This window comes from Armigeres subalbatus, chromosome 1, assembly GCF_024139115.2.
Source record: "Armigeres subalbatus isolate Guangzhou_Male chromosome 1, GZ_Asu_2, whole genome shotgun sequence".
Taxonomy (NCBI): domain Eukaryota; kingdom Metazoa; phylum Arthropoda; class Insecta; order Diptera; family Culicidae; genus Armigeres; species Armigeres subalbatus.
Genome location: NC_085139.1, coordinates 198,063,840 through 198,086,587, shown reverse-complemented (window position 1 = coordinate 198,086,587; position 22,748 = coordinate 198,063,840).

Sequence of the window (22,748 nt, the reverse complement as noted above, 5' to 3'; positions counted from 1 at the left end):
CTAAATATCTGTGTTCTTAAACTCTAAAATAAAAAATCTGTAAATATAAAATCTAAAAATATGAAAATCAAAAATTAAAATTAAAAATCTAAAAATTCCAAAAATTAAAATTAAGCATCTAAAAATCTGAAACTCTAAAATTCTATAAATCTAAAATTCTGAAAACTTAGTTATCTAAAAATCGAAAAATCTAGAAATCGAAAAAACTAAAAATCTAAAAATTTTAATAAAAATCTAAAAATCTAAAAATCTGAAAATCCAAAAATCTAAAAATCGAAAAATCTAATTTTTAGATTTTTAGATTTTTAGATTTTTAGAGTTTTAGATTTTTAAAGTTTTATATTTTATAATTTTCAAATTTTTAAGATTTCTAGTTTTAAGATTTTTAGATTTTTAGATTTCTAGATTTTTAGATTTCTAGATTTTTGAAATTTTAGATTTTTAGATGGTTAGATTTTTAGATTTTTAGATTTTTAGATTTTTAGATTTTTTGATTTTTAGATTTTTAGATTTTTAGATTTTTAGATTTTTAGATTTTTAGATTTTTAGATTTTTAGATTTTTAGATTTTTAGATTTTTAGATTTTTAGATTTTTAGATTTTTAGATTTATAGATTTTAGATTTTGAGATTTTGAGATTTTTAGATTTTTAGATTTTTAGATTTTTAGATTTTTAGATTTTTAGATTTTTAGATTTTTAGATTTTTAGATTTTTAGATTTTTAGATTTTTAGATTTTTAGATTTTTAGATTTTTAGATTTTTAGATTTTTAGATTTTTGAATTTTTATATTTTTAGAATTTTAGATTTTTAGATTTTTAGATTTTCAAATTTTTAGATTTCTAGATTTTTAGATTTTTAGATTTTAGGTTCTTAGATTTTTAGATCTTTAAATTTTTAGATTTTTAGATTTTAAAATTTTTAGATTTCTAGATTTTCAGACTTTTAGAATTTTAGATTTTTTTTAGATTTTCAAATTTTTAGACTTTTAGACTTTTAGAATTTTAGATTTTTAGATTTTCAGACTTTTAGAATTTTAGATTTTTAGATTTTTAAATTTTTAGATTTTTAGATTCTTAGATTTTTAGATTTTTAGATTTTTAGATTTTTAGATTTTTAGATTTTTAGATTTTTAGATTTTTAGATTTTTAGATTTTTAGATTTTTAGATTTTTAGATTTTTAGACTTTAGACTTTTAGATTTCAGATTTTTAGATTTGTAGACTTTTAGATTTTCAGATTTTAGATTCAGGTTCCAGATTTTCTAGATTTTAGATTTTGAGATTTTTAGACTTTTTAGATCTTGATTTTTAGATTTTTAGATTTTTAGACCTCAGACTCCTTAGACTTTCAGACTTTTAGATTTTAGATTTTTCAGACTCCTTAGATTTTGTAGATTTTAGACTTCTTAGATTTTTAGATTTTTCAGACTCCTTAGATTTTAGATCTTTCAGACTTTAGATTCCTTTAGATCTCTTGTGATTTCTTAGATTTTCAGATTTTTAGATTTTTAGATCTTTAGATTTTTAGATTTTTCAGATTTTTAGATTTTTAGATTTTAAAGACTTTTAGACTTTTAGATCTTTTAGATTTTTTAGAACCCCAGACTTCTAGATTTCTAGATCCCAAGATTTTTAGATTATCAGATTTTTCAGACTCTCAGATTTTCAGACTTTCAGATTTTTGATGCCTAGATTTTCAGACTAGATGTTTAGATCTTCAGACTTCAGATTTAAGATTTTGAGACTTTCAGACCTCTGTGACTATTGACTCAGATTTTGCATTCTTTTTAGATCCCTTGACTTTTATATCTTTATATTTTATTTTTAAAACTAGGCTCAGGGTCAAAATTAAAAATGTCAAAAATCTGAAAATCCAAAATCTGTACACTAAAATCCAGGCCTGAAAATGATCCGGTAATCTGAAATTCAGGCCTGTAAAATCTAGTACCAAAAACATAAAAATTAAGAGATTCGAAATTAAAATTCAAAATTCATTCCAGAGTCTAAAATTGAAAATCTGAAACAATCTGTACCTAATTCTAAATTCAAACATTCAAATATTCAAAATCTAAAATCAAAATTGAAAAATCTTGAGTGGCTCTGAAAATCAGGTCTAAAATCTGTACCAACAATCTGAAAAATCTATAAGATTCAGAAATTAAATTCAGGTCTAAAAAAATTCAAAAGGTCTGTGTCTGTGTTCAAAATCTGTACCTGGTGTCTGTACCTGTGTCTAAAATCTGTACCTGTCTAAAATTCAGTCTGTGTCTGTGTCTAAAAATCTAAAAATTGTAAATTCAAATCTGCATTAAAAACCTGTGGGTTCTGTAAAAATCTGAAAAAATTCAGGCCTGTGGTCTAACCTGGTGTAATTGTGTTCTGTGGCCTGTAATTCACCCAAAAAATTCAAAAATCTCCAAAATTCAAAAATCTGTACCTGTGCCTGTACCTAAAAATCTAAAATTGTACCTGTAATTCAAAATTCCAAAATCTAAAATCTGTGGTCTGTGTCTGTGTCAAAAGTACTAGGTCTAAATTCAGGTCTGTGTCTGTACCTGTACCAGGTCTAAAAAATCTGTAACAGGTAAAATCTGTGCTGCAGGCCTGTGTCTGTGTTCAAAATTTGTACTCAAAATTAAAATGTACCTCCTCCAGGTCTAAAGTCTGTGGTCTAAACATCTAAAATCTAAGAATTGTACTAAAATTTGTAAAAGTCTAAAATCTAAAATCTAAAAATAAAATAAAATCTGTAAGCTCAGTCTAAAATCTAAAATTCAAAATTGTATCTAAATCTAAAATTCTAAGATCTAGATTTTAGATTTTTAGAACTAAAAATTTTGTGATTTTCAGGATTTTTAGATTTTTAGATTTTTAGTGATTTTTAGATTTTTAGATTTTTAAGATTTTTGATTTTTAAGATTTTTTATTTTTAAGTTTTTAGATATTTAGATTTTTAGATTTTAGATTTTTAGATTTTGTATTTTTAGATTTTTAGATTTTAGATTTTTAGATTTTAGATTTTTAGATTTTTAGATTTTTAGATTTTTAGATTTTTAGATTTTAGATTTTAGATTTCTTAGATTTTTAGATTTTTAGATTTTAGATTTTTAGATTTTTAGATTTTTTAGATTTTTAGATTTTTAGATTTTAGATTTTTAGATTTTTAGATTTTTAGATTTTAGATTTTTAGACTTTTAGATTTTTAGATTTTAGATTTTTGATTTTTAGATTTTAGATTTTTAGATTTTTAGATTTTTAGATTTTAGATTTTTTAGATTTTAGATTTTTAGATTTTTAGATTTTTAGATTTTTCAGATTTTTAGACCCTCAAATTTCAGACCTCAGACTTTGTTCTCAGATTTTTAATTTTAGACCCTTTCAGATCTTTAGATTTTAGATTTCAGATCTTGGGACTCAGATCTTCAGACTCAAGACGCCTCAGACTCCTAGACCTCAGATCTCAGACTTTGCATCTCTCACTTTCAGATCTTTAGACTTAGACTCTCAGATTGACCCTTTAGACTCCCAAACCTTTTAGATTTTCAGATTAGACTTTTTAGATTTTTAGATTTTCAGATTTTTGTGACCCTTTAGATTTTTAGATTCAGACCCTTTAGATTTGACTCAGATTTCAGATTTCAGATTTTGACATTTTCTCAGATTTTTAGATTTTCAGACTCCTCAGACCTCACAGACTCCTTAGATTTTAGATTTTTTAGATCTGACTCAGATTTTTGATTTTAGATTTTTAGATTTTTAGATTTTAGATTTTCAGATTTTTGACTTTTTATTTTTAGATTTTCAGACTTTAGACTCAGACCTCAGACTTTCAGACTCCTAGATTTTTAGATTTTTAGATTTTTTAGACGCTCAGATTCTTAGATTTTAGATTTTTAGATTTTCAGATTTTTTAGATTTTTAGATTTTTTAGATTTTTAGATTTTTAGATTTTTAGATTTTTTAGATTTTAGATTTTTAGATTTTTTAGATTTTTAGATTTTTAGATTTTAGATTTTTAGATTTTAAGATTTTTAGATTCCCAGATTTTAGATTTTTAGATTTTTAGATTTTTTAGATTTTCTTTTAGATTTTTAGATTTTTAGATTTTTTAGATTTTTAGATTTTAAGATTTTTAGATTTTAGACTTTTAGATTTTTAGATTTTAGATTTTGACCTAGACTCCTTTAGATTTTCAGATTTTCAGACTTTGACTTAGATTTTTAGATTTTTTGATTTCTTCAGATTTTAGATCTTCAGATTTTGTAGATTTTCAGATTTTTAGACTCAGATTTTTAGACTTTAGATTTTCAGATCTCTTTTAGATTTTTGACCCTTCAGATCTTTAGATTTTAGATTTAAACCCTTTAGATTTTTAGACTCAGATTTCTTAGATTTTAGATTTCAGACTCAGATTTTAGACTTCAGATTTTTGACTCAGATTTCCTAGACCCTCAGACTTTAGATTTTAGATTTTTCAGACCTCAGATTTTAGATTTCTTGATTTTTAGATTTTCAGATTTTTTAGATTTTCAGATTTTGACCTCAGACTTCAGACCTCAGATTTTCAGATTTTAGATCTTTAGATTTTAGATTTTAGATTTTCAGATTTTTCAGATTTTTAGATTTTTAGATTTTTAGACGCCCAGATTTTTAGATTTTAGACTCAGATTTTTAGATTTTTTGATTTTCAGATTTTAGATTTTAGACTCCTAGATTTTAGATTTTAGATTTTTAGATTTTTTAGGATTTTTGATTTTAGATTTTGATTTTAGATTTTTAGATCTCTAGATTTTTAGATTTTTAGATTTTTAGATTTTTAGATTTTTAAGTTTTTTGATTTTTAAATTTTTGATTTTTAAATTTTAGATTTCTTAGATTTTTAGATTTTGAGATTTTTAGATTTTTAGATTTTTAGATTTTAGATTTTTGATTTTTAGATTTTAGATTTTTATTTATTTTTAGATTTTTAGATTTTTAGATTTTTAGATTTTTTGATATTGTTTAGATTTTTAGATTTTTAGTTTTTGGATTTTTAGATTTTTAGATTTTTAGATTTTTTAGATTTTTAGATTTTAGATTTTTTAGATTTTAGATTTTTAGATTTTTGGTTTTTTAGATTTTTAGATTTTTAGATTTTTAGATTTTTAGATTTTAGATTTTTAGATTTTAGATTTTAGATTTTTAGATTTTTAGATTTTAGATTTAGATTTTTAGATTTTTTAGATTTTAGATTTTTAGATTTTTAGATTTTTAGATTTTTAGATTTTAGATTTTTAGATTTTAGATTTTTAGATTTTTTAGATTTTAGATTTTTAGATTTTAGATTTTTTAGATTTTTAGATTTTTAGATTTTTAGATTTTAGATTTTTTAGATTTTTAGATTTTAGATTTTTAGATTTTAGATTTTTGATTTTTAGATTTTTGATTTTTTAGATTTTTAGATTTTAGATTTTTAGATTTTTAGATTTTTAGATTTTTTAGATTTTAGATTTTTAGATTTTAGATTTTTAGATTTTAGATTTCAGATTTTGATTTTTAGATTTTTAGATTTTGATTTTTAGATTTTTAGATTTTTGATTTAGATTTTTGATTTTTGATTTTTTGATTTTTAGATTTTAGATTTTTAGATTTTGTAGATTTCTCAGATTTTTAGATTTTTAGATTTTTAGATTTTTAGATTTTTAGATTTTTAGATTTTTGATTTTTAGATTTTTGATTTTAGATTTTAGATTTTTTCAGATTTTTAGATTTTTAGATTTTTAGATTTTCAGATCGATTTTCAGATTTTTAGATTTTTAGATTTTTAGATTTTTAGATTTTCAGAGTTTTAGATTTTTAGATTTTAGATTTTTCGATTTTTCGATTTTAGATTTTTCGATTTTTCGATTTTACAATTTTTGATTTTTGATTTCTGGATTTTTAGATTTTTAGATTTTTAGATTTTTAGATTTTTAGATTTTTAGATTTTTTAGATTTTTTAGATTTTTTAGATTTTTAGATTTTTAGATTTTTAGATTTTTAGATTTTTAGATTTTTAGATTTCTAGATTTTTCGATTTTCAGATTTTAGATTTTAGATTTTAGATTTTTAGATTTTTAGATTTTTAGATTTTTAGATTTTTAGATTTTTAGATTTTTAGATTTTTAGATTTTTAGATTTTTTAGATTTTTAGATTTTTAGATTTTTAGATTTTTAGATTTTTAGATTTTTAGATTTTTAGATTTTTGGATTTTCAGATTTTTAGATTTTTAGATTTTCAGATTTTCAGATTTTCAGATTTTTATGTTTTTATATTTTTAGATTTTCAGATTTTTAGATTTTTCGATTTCTTGATTTTCATATTTTTTAGATTTTAGATTTTTAGATTTTTTAGATTTTTGAATTTTAAGATTTTTAAATTTTAAGATTTTTAGAATTTTAGGTTTTTTAGATTTTTAGATTTTTAGATTTTTAGATTTTCAGATTTTTAAATTTTAAGATTTTTAAATTTTAAGATTTTTAGAATTTTAGGTTTTTTAGATTTTTAGATTTTTAGATTTTTAGATTTTCAGATTTTTAGATTTTTATTTTTAGATTTTTTGATTAAATTTTTAAATTTTTAAATTTTTAGATTTTTATATTTTTGAATTCTTGGATTTTCAGATTTTTGGATTTTTAGATTTTTAGATTTTGAGATTTTTAGATTTTTAGATTTTCAGATTTTTAGATTTTCAGATTCTTTTAATTTTTTATTTTTAGATTTTTTGATTTTTTAGATTCAGACTTCAGACTTAGAATCTTTGACTTTCAGATTTTAGACTCCCAGATCTTTAGACTTTTTGAATAGACCTTTTAATTCCTCAGATCTTAGAATTCTCAGATCTTTAGATTTTAGATCCTTCGACCCCTTGTAGATTTTTTTAGATCTTCAGATCTTTTAGACTTTTAGATTTTTAGACTCCTTTTGAAGATCCTCGCAGACTTTCAGATTTTCCTCAGACTCCTTAGATCTTTTAGATTTTCAGACTCAGACTTTTTACTCCTTTAGACCTCAGGATTTTTAGAATTTTTAGACTTTAGATTTTTTGACCCTTATTTAGACTTTTTAGAATTTTTTAAGATTCCTTTAGATCTTTAGACTTTTAGACTTTTAGATCTTTAGACTTTGATCTTTTAGACTCTTAGATTTTTCAGACTTTTAGATCTTTAGATTTTTAGACCTTTAGATTTTTAGAATTTTTAGATTTTTTTAATTTTGTATTTCAGATCTTAGATTTTGACCTCAGATTTTTAGAATTTTAGACTTTTAGATCTTCAGACTTTTTAGATTTTGACCTCAGATTTTTAGATCTTAGACTCAGATCTTTTAGATTTTTAGATTTTAGATTTTAGATTTTGAAATTTTAGATTTTAGATTTTAGATTTTAGATTTTAGATTTTAGATTTTTAGATTTTTAGATTTTAGATTTTTAGATTTTTAGATTTTAGATTTTAGATTTTTAGATTTTTAGATTTTTAGACTTTTAGATTTCTAGATATCAAGATTTTTAGATTTTTAGATTTTTAAATGTTTAGATATTTAAATTTTTAAATTTATGGACTTTTAGATTTTTAGATTTTTAGACGTTTAGATTTTTTGATTTTTTAGATTTTTGATTTTTAGATTTGATTTTTAGATTTTGTAGATTTTTAGATTTTAGATTTTTGATTTTTAGATTTTTAGATTTTTAGATTTTTTAGATTTTTAGATTTTAGATTTTTATTTTTGATTTTTAGATTTTTAGATTTTTAGATTTTTAAATATTTTTATTAGATTTTAAATTTTTAGATTTTGAAATTTTTTAAGTCTTCAGTTTCTTTGATTTTTAGATTTTTAAATTTTCAGACTTTTAGATTTCTAGATTTCTAGATTTTTAGATTTTTGATTTTTTAGATTTTAGATTTTCATATTTTAGATTTATTTTGATTTTTAGATTTTTAAATTTTTAGATTTTTAGATTTTAGATTTTTAGATTTTTAGATTTTTAGATTTTTAGATTTTTAGATTTTTAGATTTTTAGATTTTTAGATTTTTAGATTTTTAGATTTTTAGATTTTTAGATTTTTAGATTTTTAGATTTTTAGATTTTTAGATTTTTAGATTTTTTGTTTTTTTGATTTTTAGATTTTTTGATTTTTAGATTTTTTTATTTTTTGATTTTTTGATTTTTAGATTTTTAGATTTTTAGATTTTTAGATTTTTAGATTTTTAGACTTTTGATTTTTAGATTTTTAGATTTTTTAGATTGTTTGATTGTTTGATTTTTAGATTTTAGATTTTTAGATTTTAGATTTTTAGATTTTTAGATTTTTAGATTTTAGATTTTTAGATTTTTAGATTTTAGATTTTGAATTTTGATTTTTTATATTTTTATATTTTTTTAGATTTTTAGATTTTTAGATTTTTAGATTTTAAGATTTTTAGATTTTTAGATTTTTGGATTTTAGATTTTTAGATTTTTAGATTTTTTAGATTTTTAGATTTTAGACTTTTGATTTTTAGATTTTTGATTTTTAGATTTTAGATTTTTAGATTTTTTAGATTTTAGATTTTTAGATTTTTAGATTTTAGATTTTTAGATTTTTAGATTTTAGATTTTTAGATTTTTAGATTTTTAGATTTTTAGATTTTTAGATTTTTAGATTTTTAGATTTTTAGATTTTAGATCTTTTAGATTTTAGACTTTTAGATTTTAGATTTTTTAGATTTTTAGATTTTTAGATTTTAGATTTTTAGATTTTTAGATTTTGAATTTAGAATTTTAGATTTTCAGAATTTTTGATTTTAGATTTTAGACTTCAGATTTTTTAGATTTTTAGATTTTTAGATTTTTAGATTTTCAGATTTTTGATTTTTAGATTTTGAGATTTTTAAATTTTGAATTTTTAGAATTTTTTAGATTTTGAGTGAATTTTTTGAATTTTGGAATTTTAGATTTTTTAGATTTTTGAATTTTAGATTTTTAATTTTTTAGATTTTGAATTTTGAATTTTAGATTTTGATTTTGATTTTTTCAGATTTTTAGATTTTTTAATTTTTAGTTTTAGATTTTAGATTTTAGATTTTTAGATTTTTAGATTTTCAGATTTAGATTTTGATTTAGATTTTGGTTTTCAGATTTTTTAGATTTAGAATTTTGAATTTTGAATTTTTAGACTTTTGATTTTAGATTTTCAGATTTTTTAGATTTTAATTTTAGATTTTTAAATTTTTAGATTTTGAATTTTAGATTTTAAGATTTTTAGATTTTAGATTTTTAGATTTTTAATTTTGAATTTTTAGATTTTTAGATTTTTAGATTTTTAGATTTTTAGATTTTTAGATTTTTTTGAATTTTGAATTTTAGATTTTTGATTTTAGATTTTTAATTTTAGATTTTAGATTTTTAGATTTTAGATTTTAGATTTTAGATTTTTTTTTAGATTTTTAGATTTTAATTTTTAGATTTTTAGATTTTTTTATTTTTAGATTTTTGATTTTTAGATTTTTGGATTTTAGATTTTTTTTAGAATTTTAATTTTGAATTTTTAGATTTTTAAATTTTTAAATTTTTGAATTTTGATTTTAATTTTTAATTTTAATTTTAATTTTTAAATTTTAGAAATTTTTGAAATTTTAGATTTTAGATTTTTAATTTTGAATTTTTAATTTTAATTTTAGATTTTAATTTTGAATTTTGAATTTTTAGAATTTTGAATTTTAGATTTTAAATTTTTTAGATTTTGATTTTTAATTTTGATTTTTAGATTTTTATTTTAATTTTATTTTTAAATTTTGATTTTTAGATTTTAAATTTTAGATTTTTAGATTTTTAGATTTTAAATTTTTAAATTTTAGATTTTTAGATTTTAGATTTTTAGATTTTAGATTTTTTTTATTTCTAGATTTTTAGATTTTAGATTTTTAATTTTAGATTTTAGATTTTAGATTTTTAGATTTTTAGATTTTTGAATTTTAGATTTTTAGATTTTTAGATTTTGAATTTTAGATTTTTAGATTTTTAGATTTTAGATTTTTAGAATTTTTAGATTTTTAGATTTTTAGATTTTAGTTTGATTTTAGATTTTTAGATTTTTAGATTTTTAGATTTTAGATTTTAGATTTTAGATTTTTAGATTTTTAGATTTTTAGAATTTTTAGATTTTAATTTTGATTTTAGATTTTTAGATTTTTAGATTTTTAGATTTTTAGAATTTTAGATTTTAGATTTTAGATTTTAGATTTTTAGATTTTTTTAGATTTTAGATTTTTTAGATTTTAAATTTTTAGATTTTTAGATCTTTAGATTTTTAGATTTTTAGATTTTTAGATTTTTAGATTTTTAGATTTTTAGATTTTTAGATTTTTAGATTTTTAGATTTTTAGATTTCTAGATTTTTAGATTTCTAGATTTTTAGATCTTCAGATTTTTATGTAGTCATCGTATTTTACTTATTGCTCTTTTATTTTTTTATCCGCCTCTTTCTGTTTTCGTAATGATCATTCTTATTCATTACAAATGCGACACTTTTTCAAAAATTTATCGAATCTTCGGCTGCGGTGCACCATCGTCACTGGTGTCGTCAATTCAGATGAATGTCAACTGAAGGTCATTGCCATGCACGGGGCAACCAGGCCGTCATGGTCGATGTCGGAACCACTTTCACCCGCTCCGCCTGTCTGTGATGCTGTACGTAGTAATCGCGAAATCCCATGTCGAGAGTAAATTTGAACGGCAGTGGCTCTTTTCGGTTGCTCCAGTTTTTCCAACCAACGAGCGAAGAACAACAAAATCAGTTCGAGAAGCCGGTTAACACAGTCAACCACCTATGTGAAGTGTGGGAACAGCGCACGAAGAAAGCTAAACTGACTGGAAGCTGCAAGGAAATGTAGAATTGTTTTTATCTTGATATGTCGATGTAGGAGGGGTGGAATGTTGGTACATCTAAAATGGAATATGTACGACCATACATAGTTGCAACTGTCTACGGTGCAGTTGTCCACAGTTAGACAGTTGTTATATTTAAATGTTTAACACTTTATGACCTGTTGAATTTAAATCCCGTTCTATATATAAATGTAATAAACCAATATTTTGGAACACAAGCACTTCAAAAGTTGATTTTAGAAATCAAATGTTGCGTCTTTGGAAGTACGTGCTTTCACAAACAAAATCTCGTATAAGCTGAGTAATAAGTAGAAGGGACCCCGATAATTATTGAACAATACTCAATATACTTATATTGGTCCACTACTGTCGCTGTCTTATCGTCGACTGACTTCCCCTAATATCAAATTACAATAAAGGTGGTCCCATGAACCAATCGGGATTCATATTGCACATGGAACGGAAAATGAAATTTTATTTTCTCGAATAGAGACAAAATCAGATATTGCAGATTAGGGTTGCATTGAAGCATTTTAGTTCCAAAATCTGTATGCTACCTATTCTTCGAACTTCACAGAAATTTACAATAAAAAGCTCATATTATAGAATGGCGCAGTATAACCTCCTGGAAAGCTTAAAATCATCTAATAATTAGATACAGAAATCATCCAACGACTTGTAAAGTGTTGAGATTCAATAATAGGGTATAATAATGGATTATGGCTTGAGACTTGATATTTCTAAATCTACTGTAATTCGAAGCAGTAACGTACACAGTTTTAATGTTTATTTCGATGTCAGCAAAAAAGGTTAGTCGTTGGCATAATTGATGCTAACCTTCAATATTAAAATTTGGTGCCATTCTATTTTTAACATCAGTACCAAAAAATTGTACATGAATGATTGGTCGCTTCTGATTTCAAGATCATAAACAATTACATTCACACGATCTAAAAGTTTCTAGTAAATAGACCAAGCTTTCTGTAGAATACCAAAAAATAAAAGCACAATTTCAGCAAAGTGGAATCTCCAACAGCACCTTTCAACTAATTCGCAGGAAAAATGTTAACGAAACATTAGTTCGTTCAGCACTCAAGCGAATCGGTAGCAGAGAACGTGGATGCTTAATCTAATTTTCCTTTTGCACTGTATTTCAACGACTCTATCTGTACCGGCCAAGCAGCTGATGCTGTTTTGTACCACGCGGCTCCATTATGCGTGTTCAATTCCACGGAAATGGAACACTTAAAACTTTTACCTTACAGAGCTGTCTCTATATATTATTCGGTTGGAAATCCACGTGGGTCGTAGATACAACGCAGCGCCAAGAATAATTTTGTGGTGTGCTGTGAGAACTGCTTCGCAAACATTGAATAGGGTCGAGCAAAATGTGGGAATTATCAAACCGTTGAAGCACCAGTCTGTTTCGTCTTGGATGATGCGCGCGGAATGGGTAAAGGATTTCGATTCGGTATAACCTAAACAGGTGGCGTGGCAATTAGGTGATGGATGTGAGAGTTTGATGAATCGCGGTTTGGCAACTTTTGCTGCATTTGATGTCTATTTCGTATATACTGGGAAATAAAGTTTCCTCATTTGCGACTAATGTTGTTTGCTATTACCAGATATGGAATATAAAAATGACGAAGGATAAATGACTGCGCAATGCGTAACACAGGAACAGAATATGGCGCATAAAATGTTCCTTTATTCAGGACTAACTGGGATACGGCCAAAGGACGATTGAACATCCAACCAGGTTGCGAAGTTTGCGCTTCTAAGGATATCATCCTTGCGATAATCTCAATGGCAATTGGGACTTGTTATATAACTAAACACGATGGGTCACTATGCAGCAGATGTAAAAAGAAAAGAAATTGACTTTTTTTTCAATACGTTTGATTCTAAAATTTGTTTGACAAATTAAGACGAGTATACAAGTGAACAAAGCAGCACTAGCCATCATAAAATAAAGCTATATGGCATTCATTGAAACAGTAAGAAAGCATATTGTTTCAATGGATAAGTCGGAACAGGGTTTGAATCCAAAGAAGAATGATAAAATCTCTCACTTATCATGTCTGTATACTCTTTCGGTAGGGAGACATACCGTGAGAGAAGTTTTTCGGTAGCTGTTACGATAATGAACTGATTCGGGGGGCTACAACCCATGATAAATTCCTTTTAATAAGCCCCAATTGCGGAGGCCACCGGTTCTTATGATGCATTACAACTTGTTTTACACAGCTGTGCGAAAAAATATGTTCCCCAACATAAAATGAGCGAGAATGAGGCGTTTTATCAAACCCCCTCGGTGAGGGCCACATACCCATTAGAATCAGTTTTTTTTTCAACTTGTATATAAGAGCGATAGTTTTGTTATCATGGCTTGTTATTGTTGGCCCATTGCCAACATTGATGAAGGACCAGTACAACGCTGTACGACGATGACGCCGCTGACGAGATTGACGGCGCTAAACCCGCCGAATTCCTCCTAATCTACTTAAACCAACTCTAGCTTGCGATGCAATCGTCACTCTGCATCGTCTGCTTCCTATGTATTTGCCTTGAAAAAGACACGGCTCGCCTCTATCCTACTTTAGGCAAGCAGCGAGCAATTCGGTGACGACGAAAGCATTAGCAAGAGCGGGCAGGAACAGTTGCAGGGAGAATCGCAGTTGGACATCGAATCTGAAGACGCCGGCTTGGCAGCAACAATAGGACACTGGAGGAATGCGCTGATCACATCAGCGGCTGCACGATGAAATTTTCGGATTCGTAATTAAACTCGCGGTTTCACTTTTGTACAGTATAATCGTACCAAACAAACTGACACAGAATAACAAAATGACACGTTCTTATATACCCTTTCCCCGGATGCGATTGCATCATCTCTTTTCTGATTGGTCGAACATTTTTTACATGGATACAATAGCGGTTAATAATATTGAGAGTTCATTCACTGGAAGTGGAAAATTCCACTGGCACTGGCTGCGTACTTTTGTGTATTTGGATGAATTACCGGTTTCGCTCATGTGGATTTGTGAAGTGTTGCCAAAACCATTGAATCTTCGCTTTCGCGAACATACTCCCGCGGGCAACTGAATTGAGATTCGGAAGTTGATGCATGTAAATTACTAGTTGGAGGCAAATTGTCTTCAATAGGCAAAATCGATAATTTTGTTATGGGTCGACGGAAAATCAGATCCCCTACCTTTACATCAACAGCTCGAACAAGATCATCTTCCCAGGATACACAGAAAGGATTTTCCTAATTTCCAATTTTGGGGTGGTAAGTTCTTATCGTGCAGTAAAATAATCATTCCGGAACGAACATTTGGGTAGCGAATGCGATTTTTTCCTCTTACTTGAAGACTCGATACATAATCACGAACCTAAGCCTTCCAAAATGCTCTCGCATTTGTTGGATATGTTGGAACCGGGAGAGTCTGGTTTTACTAAGGCCTTCATATGATGGTTCGGGAACGGCATTTAAAGGTCGCCCAATCAAAAAATGGGCCGGAGTGATCACTTCTTCGTCCGAAGGGTCTGTTGGAGAGCGAATAGAGAGGCCTGGAATTTAAAATGGCTTCGGTTTGTACAAGAAGGGTGGAAAATTCTTCGAATGTCAACGTCACTCCCTTTAAAATTCGTTTGAGGTGAAACTTGGTGCTTTTGACAGAAGCTTCCCACAACCCACCAAATTCTGGGGCTTCAGGGGAATAAAATGCCATTCAATTTCCCTAGTGTGACAAAAAGCTCGATATCATTTATAGCAATTCCATTGCGAAAGAGTGTAAAGAGATCGTGTAACCTGACTTTGCGCCTCGAAAATTACTCCCATTATCAGAATGGAGCTCGCGCACTAAACCCCGCCGTCCAATAAATCTATGTAAGGCTGCAATGAACGCTGCAGATGTCATATCCGACACAAGTTCAAGGTGAATGGATTTTGTCACCATACAAACAAACAGGGCAATGTAGGCTTTCACAAATACTGGTTTTCTGGATCCTTGTTTGATTGAGAATGGCCCGGCATAATCGACACCTGTTACCTCGAATGGCGCTGCGGGTGTAATTCGATACTTCGGTAGACTTCCCATATATTGCACAACGCCCTTTGGTTTAACCCGGAAACATTTAACGCATCGATTTGTTATCTTACGTACGACTGATCGAGAACCTAGAATCCAAAACCTTTGTCGAACTGCAGATAGCAGCCCATTCGGACCAATATGTAGATTTTCCTCATGGTATGCTTGAACGATGAGATCAGTGAGACGATGTTTTGGCAGAATATATTGATGCTTCGTATGCATAGGTAATCGCGATTTTTGGATTCTTCCCCCGACCCGCAAGGCTCCATCTTGAAGGAACGGCCCGAGAGTGCCAATAATCTTGCAGGGCTCTTGATTTTCAACACGTTGGATTTCGTCAAGTAATTCTTCGTGTTGAATGATTATCACTAAAGTATGCAAAGCTGACCTTAGCTCAGAGACCGTAGGATAGTTGCTGACTGAACGAGAACTAGAATCCCTTGTTCGACAATTACGAATGAATCTTTGGACGTATGCGAGAACGCGTTGCAACTTCCGAAACGAACTAAACCTATTGAAAAGTGGCAAACTGTCAACATTCAATACAGAAACAGCAACTAACGACGATGTCTTTATATCAGGTAGTTCGCATTCGGGAATCGAAACTTGAGTCTCAGGGATATAGTCATTCTGTCGAAGAAAAGATGGACCTTCCCACCACAAAGAATTAGATTTCAATGAACTTGGAAGTTGTCCTCGAGAAACCACATCTGCTGGATTCTCTTTGATCTCACATAATTCCACCGGAGATGACCATTGCGTTTACAATTTCTTCTATGCGATTTCGAACGAACGGTTGAAGTAGTATTGGAGATTTGCACCCACGCCAAAAATATTTGGCTGTCAGAGTAAAGTTGTACAGTAGCAAATTCTTCTTGAAGAGTGGAAACAACCTTTCGCACAAGACGGATAACAGTAAGGCAGCGCAAAGCTCTTTACGAGGAATAGTTACTTCTGCAGCGGAGCGATTCTGGACTTACTACACAGCAACCTGGATGAAGCAGTTCCATCAGCATGGACACTTCTAACATATATGCATGCTCCATACGCAATTCCCGAAGCATCGGCGAAACCATGCAATTCGAGGCTTTCGTGAGCAGCTACGATTACTTGACGTGGAATTTTGATTTCTTTGACGAGATGTAACGATGAATGAAACTGTAACCAGTTATCCAGCAGCGACCCATCTAGTTCAGTGTCCCAACCGATTTGGAGCCACCCATGTTTTTTTTGCATTATTTGCTTAGCCAGAACAATGACTGGGGAAAGAAATCCCAAGGATCAAACAACTGGGCTATTTTTGAGAACACCATTCTCTTCGTAACTGGATTGAAATCATCAACCGAAGATGAAGCTGAGAATAAAAACCGATCATTGGCTGGATCCCACAAGAGACCCAATGTCTTCATGACCTCATTATCTGATAATTGATCAATCTGAGTTAGTTTCTCACGTTCGCTATCAGATATACCTTGAAGAATCGATCCATCATTGGCACACCATTTATGAACCGGAAAACCTCCCTTCTGCAACATACGCTGTATTTGAATCCTACTCTCGGTTGCCCTCTCGATGGTCTTTTCCCCAGACAATATATCATCGATGTAACAATCTTCTCGAATAACTCGAGCTGCCAACGGAAAGTCAGTCTCTTCATCATCGCAAAGCTGAGTTAAGCATCGAGTTGCTAAGAAATGTGCAGCTGCAGTACCATAAGTTACTGTCTTTAGCTCCAGAACACGAAGGCGATCGGATGATTGAGCACGCCAGAAAATACGTTGGAATGACGTTTGACTAGGATCGACAAGCACTTGTCGATACATCTTTGTGATGTCAGCCGTAAATACGTATTGATGCTTACGAAACCTTAAGAGAATTGCAAAAAGGTCACTTTGAATCACTGGACCAACTTTCAGAACGTCATTCAAAGAAACGGACGACGGAGACGACTTCGATGAAGCGTCAAACACAACCCTGAGTCTCGTGCTTGAGCTGTTTGGTTTGAGAACGGCATGGTGGGGCATATAGTATTTCATCCTACCTGGGGGGTCGTCAGCCTCACATATTTCTTCACAATGTCCTAGCGCAATATACTCTTCAATAAACTTATAATATTCCAGTTCGTAGCACAGGACTCTTGGAAAGCCGACGCTCAAGAAACAAAAAACCGAGTGGAGAGCCAGCGTACGATTGTCATCCAACGCATGGAAATTTTCTCGTAACGGTAGTTTAACAACATATCTTCCAGAGGAATCACGATAATGAGTACTTTGAAAAGCCTGTTCACATTCTTGTTCTTCGGACGTTTTAAATGACATTTGTTAATTCCTCGATTTCCCAAAACCTCTTGATCGATTCGTTCAGACAATTAATAGTTAGGGAATTTACTTGAACATTTATTATAGAAGACACCTCATCTTGAATCTCCCCTGCAATCACCCAACCTAGTTCTGTTTCTCGCAACTCAGGTAAACCATCGGCACAACAAACTGACCTTGTTTCAGCAATCTGAAAACTGACCGACACCAATCAGCAAGTCGACATCAGCTGGAATATGGAAATGTGGATCTGCCAAATATAAGCCATTAGGAATATTCCACTGAGAAATATCAATCAGTTCACTAGAGAGCCTTAGTGATCTTGGGAGTGACCAGACATTTCAGCATTGATGTGTAATCGCTGTACATCGAGACAAGTTGAACCTCCACAACACGATGAGACTTACTACGTACATTGCTAACGCCGACCAAATCAACTTCTATTGGTTTACCTTCAAAGCCCAACCTTTCGAACATAGCAACAGATAGAAGATTGGTTTGCGCGCCACAGTCCAAGAAGGCGCGACATGGAACATATTGTCCATATTTGTCAATGAGCCAAACTACTGCTGTTAGGAGAAGAGTATGAGGTAGAGTAATAGCTGTACAGACAATTGAACAAGGAGAAACAACTGCAGGAGTCGTTGGGACTAAGGCGTTGGCTGACGGTTGTGGAGCTCTGGTTAGAAGAATCCTGAGGATGGGATTGTTCAGTCGGCTTAACATTACTTTCCGATTTGACATCGTCATGGAGCAGAGTGATGGCGCTTATTACATTTTGAGCAACATGGACAATCCACTGAGCGGGTGACCGGAACGCAGGCAATTAAAACAGAGTCGACAACTTTTAACCTTATTAACACGTTCCTGATTGTTAATTTACAGAAATCTGGACATTGGTAGTTGAAATGTTGTTGGCCACACACCTGACAGGTAACACTGGTGGCATCTGATGTAGTGACATTAACCTTGATGCTAGGTGGTTTGACGGACGATGGTTTTACATTGTATGATGTCTTCGGCTGATCACTTTCGCACCGCTCCAATACACTGCATTGCTCTTTGAGAAATTGAGAGTATCTTCTAGGGCTAGGTAGCTCACCGTGCGTGAGCGATTGCTCCCAATGCTTGCGTGTCGCAGGATCAAAACAGGACGTCAAGATTTTCGTGATTATTAGCCCTGAAGTATTATCAATCTCCTGCTCCATAAATTTTAGCCCTTCAACATGTCGTGTACACGTGTCGAGCAATTTCCTCAGTTCACCGTGTGATTCTTTTGACATTTTCTTCATTGCAAGTAGACCTCCAATGTGAGTATCTATAATTACGCGAGGGTTTTCATAACGTTCTCTCAATATTTCCCATGCATGACTGAAATTATTGTCTGCAAGCGTTCTTGAATCAATAATTCCAGCTGCAGCCCCAATCAATGACTTCTCGAGATGATGCAGCTTGATTGCATCTGAATCAGCACAGCGAACAATAATATCAGTGAACATTGCTTTGAACCGTGGCCAATTTTCATATCTCCCATCGAATGTAGGGGATGGGAGCCTTTGGAGAGGTTGTTGTTGAATAATCACATTTTGTTGACCAGCATTCGAAGAAGGTTGATCAACAGCTTTGGTCGATAAACGATCCATCAAGCATTCAAGGCGAACCATGGTTTCTGTATGCAATTGTTCAAATTCAGTTAATTTTTAGGTCTTGTTCGTCAAGCTTTCCAAGAGGAAGCGCAGCAATGACTTCTTTATGGAGGGAGCAATATTCGGTGTAATGTACGTCAAGTTTTTTGCTAAAACACTTTAAGCAAAGCAAGACTTACCGTAGCCAAATCAATCTTCTCCTTTCTCGAGCGTTTGCAGTATCGTGGTAACCTTACCTTCACGGAACCACGCTGGTGGATGAGCGATTTCAGGTGTTCTTCCATCTTCATCGGCTTCTTTGTTTTCTCTGGTGTATGGGAAACTGGCATCGGAAGGACACTGTTGCTTCAGCAACTCGACATTAACTCACGAGATACTAGTTTACCAGAGCGGTATCACACTTCTTTTGTTGTTGGATATAATCACTTTTAACGAGATGTTCACTAGTTCATGTTCGAGTTTCTTCACACTTGTACTTGTTCTTCTTCTTTAGAGTTTAAGTTCACTAATGTGCTCCCGCAACAGGTTCCAAAGCAATTTGCAAGTTTCTTCTAACACTTTCCATGTTGCGGAGCACTGCGGTTGTTCACTTCCTTTTTTTCACTATCCGGCCGCTGAGTAGGGACTCACTATGTTGGCCCATTGCCAACATTGATGAAGGACCAGTACAACGCTGTACGACGATGACGCCGCTGCTGACGAGATTGACGGCGCTAAACCCGCCGAATTCCTCCTAATCTACTTCTAAACCAACTCTAGCTTGCGATGCAATCGTCACTCTGCATCGTCTGCTTCCTATGTATTTGCCTTGAAAAGACACACGGCTCGCCTCTATCCTACTTTTAGGCAAGCAGCGAGCAATTCGGTGACGACGAAAGCATTAGCAAGAGCGGCAGGAACAGTTGCAGGGAGAATCGCAGTTGGACATCGAATCTGAAGACGCCGGCTTGGCAGCAACAATAGGATACTGCAGGAATGCGCTGATCACATCAGCGGCTGTACGATGAAATTTTCGGATTCGTAATTAAACTCGCTGTGGTTTCACTTTTGTACAGTATAATCGTACCAAAACAAACTGACACAGAATGACAAAATGACACGTTCTTATATACCCTTTCCCCGGGATGCGCGATTGCACTCATCTCTTTTCTGATTGGTCGAACATTTTTACATGGATACAATAGCGGTTAATAATATTGAGAGTTCATTCACTGGAAGTGGAAAATTCCACTGGCACTGGCTGCGTACTTTTGTGTATTTGGATGAATTACCGGTTTCGCTCATGTGGATTTGTGAAGTGTTGCCAAAACCATTGAATCTTCGCTTTCGCGAACAGTTATGATTCGAAGAGATTCTTGCCTCTCTTCTATCGTCGTTCATTATCTATCAATCGCCCACTTTAAGCGTGCTGACAGCGGCACAATAGGAGTTAACTTTCTGAAATCAGTATGGCGAAAGGCATCTAAGGTTGTATTTCTCGAAACTAAGCACCTTCATCAAAAAAATATTTGGTAGGTGTAATAGCAGACACCTTCATACACAACTGGCACTAAATAGTTTTTCGTGAAAAGTTTCTACTTTTGGGAAATCCCGCCTTAGACGCCTTTCGCCATACAAATTTCTGGTGGTTAACTCATGCTGGCATTTTGCACATTAGCACTTGGATGTGGAAGCTGCGGGTAGAAAATCAGCTACAGCCAATAATTCATTGAGAGCGATTTCTGCAAACCTTCAGTCGGAATCCAAATCTGCCTCGAAATTGCAATAATAGCATTGATTGCATGTCGAGTTTGAGATGGTTGACGTATCCTTCAAATATGATTGATAACGATATTATTCAATTGAAAAATCTAACTGTTTGCAGCCATTTTCAAAATCATTTGATTTGCATTGGATTTGGATTGGATTTGGATTGGATTTGGATTGGATTTGGATTGGATTTGGATTGGATTTGGATTGGATTTGGATTGGATTTGATTGGATTTGGATTGATTTGATTGATTTGGATTGGATTTGGTTGGATTTGGATTGGTTGGATTTGGATTGGATTTGATTGGATTTCTGGATTGGATTTGGATCGGATTTGGATTGATTTGGATTGGATTTGGATTTGGATTTGATTGATCTGGATTGGATTTGGATTGGATTTGACTTGATTGATTTGGATCGGATTTGATTGGATTTGGACTGACTTGACTGACTGACTTGACTTGACTGACCTGACTGACTTGGGATCGATCTGGATTTCCGATCTGACCGATCTTGGATTTGGACTCCGGACCGGACCTGACTGGACTGGACCTGGACTTGATCTGATTTGACTCGATCTTGACTGGATTCCTGACTGACTTGGAATTTGCAGATTCTGGACTGATCTTGGACTGATCTGGATCGGATCTGACCGATTTGACTTGGATTTGACTTCGATCTGGATTGATCTGGATCTGATCTGGACTTTGATCTGACTTGGATCTGGACCGGATCTGGATCGATTGGACTGGACGGATTTGACTGGATCTTGACCTGACTGGATTCTGGACTGGATCTTGGATTGATTTGGATCGATTCTTGGACTGGATCTGGATTAGATTTCGATTCGGACTTGGGACTGATTTGGATCTGATTTGGATCAGACTGGACTTGATTGGATTTGATCTGGATTTGACTAGGATTTGGACTGGATCTGGACTAGGATTTGGATTGATTTGGATTGATCTGGACTGGATTTGACTTGGATTTTGATTTGACTTGGACTCATTGATTTGGACTGACTTCGACTGGATCTGGACTGGATCTTGACTGATCGGGATTGATCTGACTTGATTGGATCTTGGAACTGGATTTGGATCTGACTTGGGATTTGACTGGATTTTGACCGACCTGACTGTGGACTGATTTGACTGGATTTGGATTGATTTAAATTGATTTGGACTCGACCTGATCTGACCCAACCGACTTGGACTCTGATCGACCTGGATTGGAATTGACTGGATCTGGATTGGATCTGGACTTGATTCTGGACTGGATCTGGACTGGATCTAAAATGATCTGATCTGGACTGATCTTGGATCTGACCTGGACCGACTCTGACTTGGACCTGGACTGGATCGGGATCTGGACCTGAATTGGATCTGCATTGATCTGGACTGGATCGGATCCCGTACTGACTGATCTGACTGGATCTGGACTGGACTCCTGACTGGATCTGGATCGATCCCAGACTGGATCTCGGACTGGACTCTGGGATTGACTCGTGACTGATCTTGACTGGATCTGGACTGATTCTGGATTTGACTTGGATCTGGATCTGACTCCTGACTGGATCTGGACTGGATCTGACTGAACCTGATTGATCTGACTTGACCGACTCGACGGGATTCCTGGACTGGACCTGGATCGATCTGGATCTTGGACCGATCTGGACTCGATCTTGACTCGAATCTGGACCGAACCGACTTGACTGATTTGGAATCTGACTTGACTGGATTGACCTGGGATCGATTTGACTGGATCTGGATCGACTCGACTATCGGACCTGGACTGGATCTGGACTGATTTGACTGGATTTGACTCCAGATCAGGACTGGACTTGACTGGATTTGGGGACTGACTCTGGACTGGATCTGGACTGACCTGACCTGGATCTGATCGACTTTGACCTGACCTGGAATTGACTTGACTGGATCTGACCTGGATCAGACTCGAACCTGACTGACCTGGACTGATCGACTCGGACCTGACTGATCTGGACTGGATCTGGACTGACTGGACTGGATCTGACCTGACTGGATCTGACTGGACT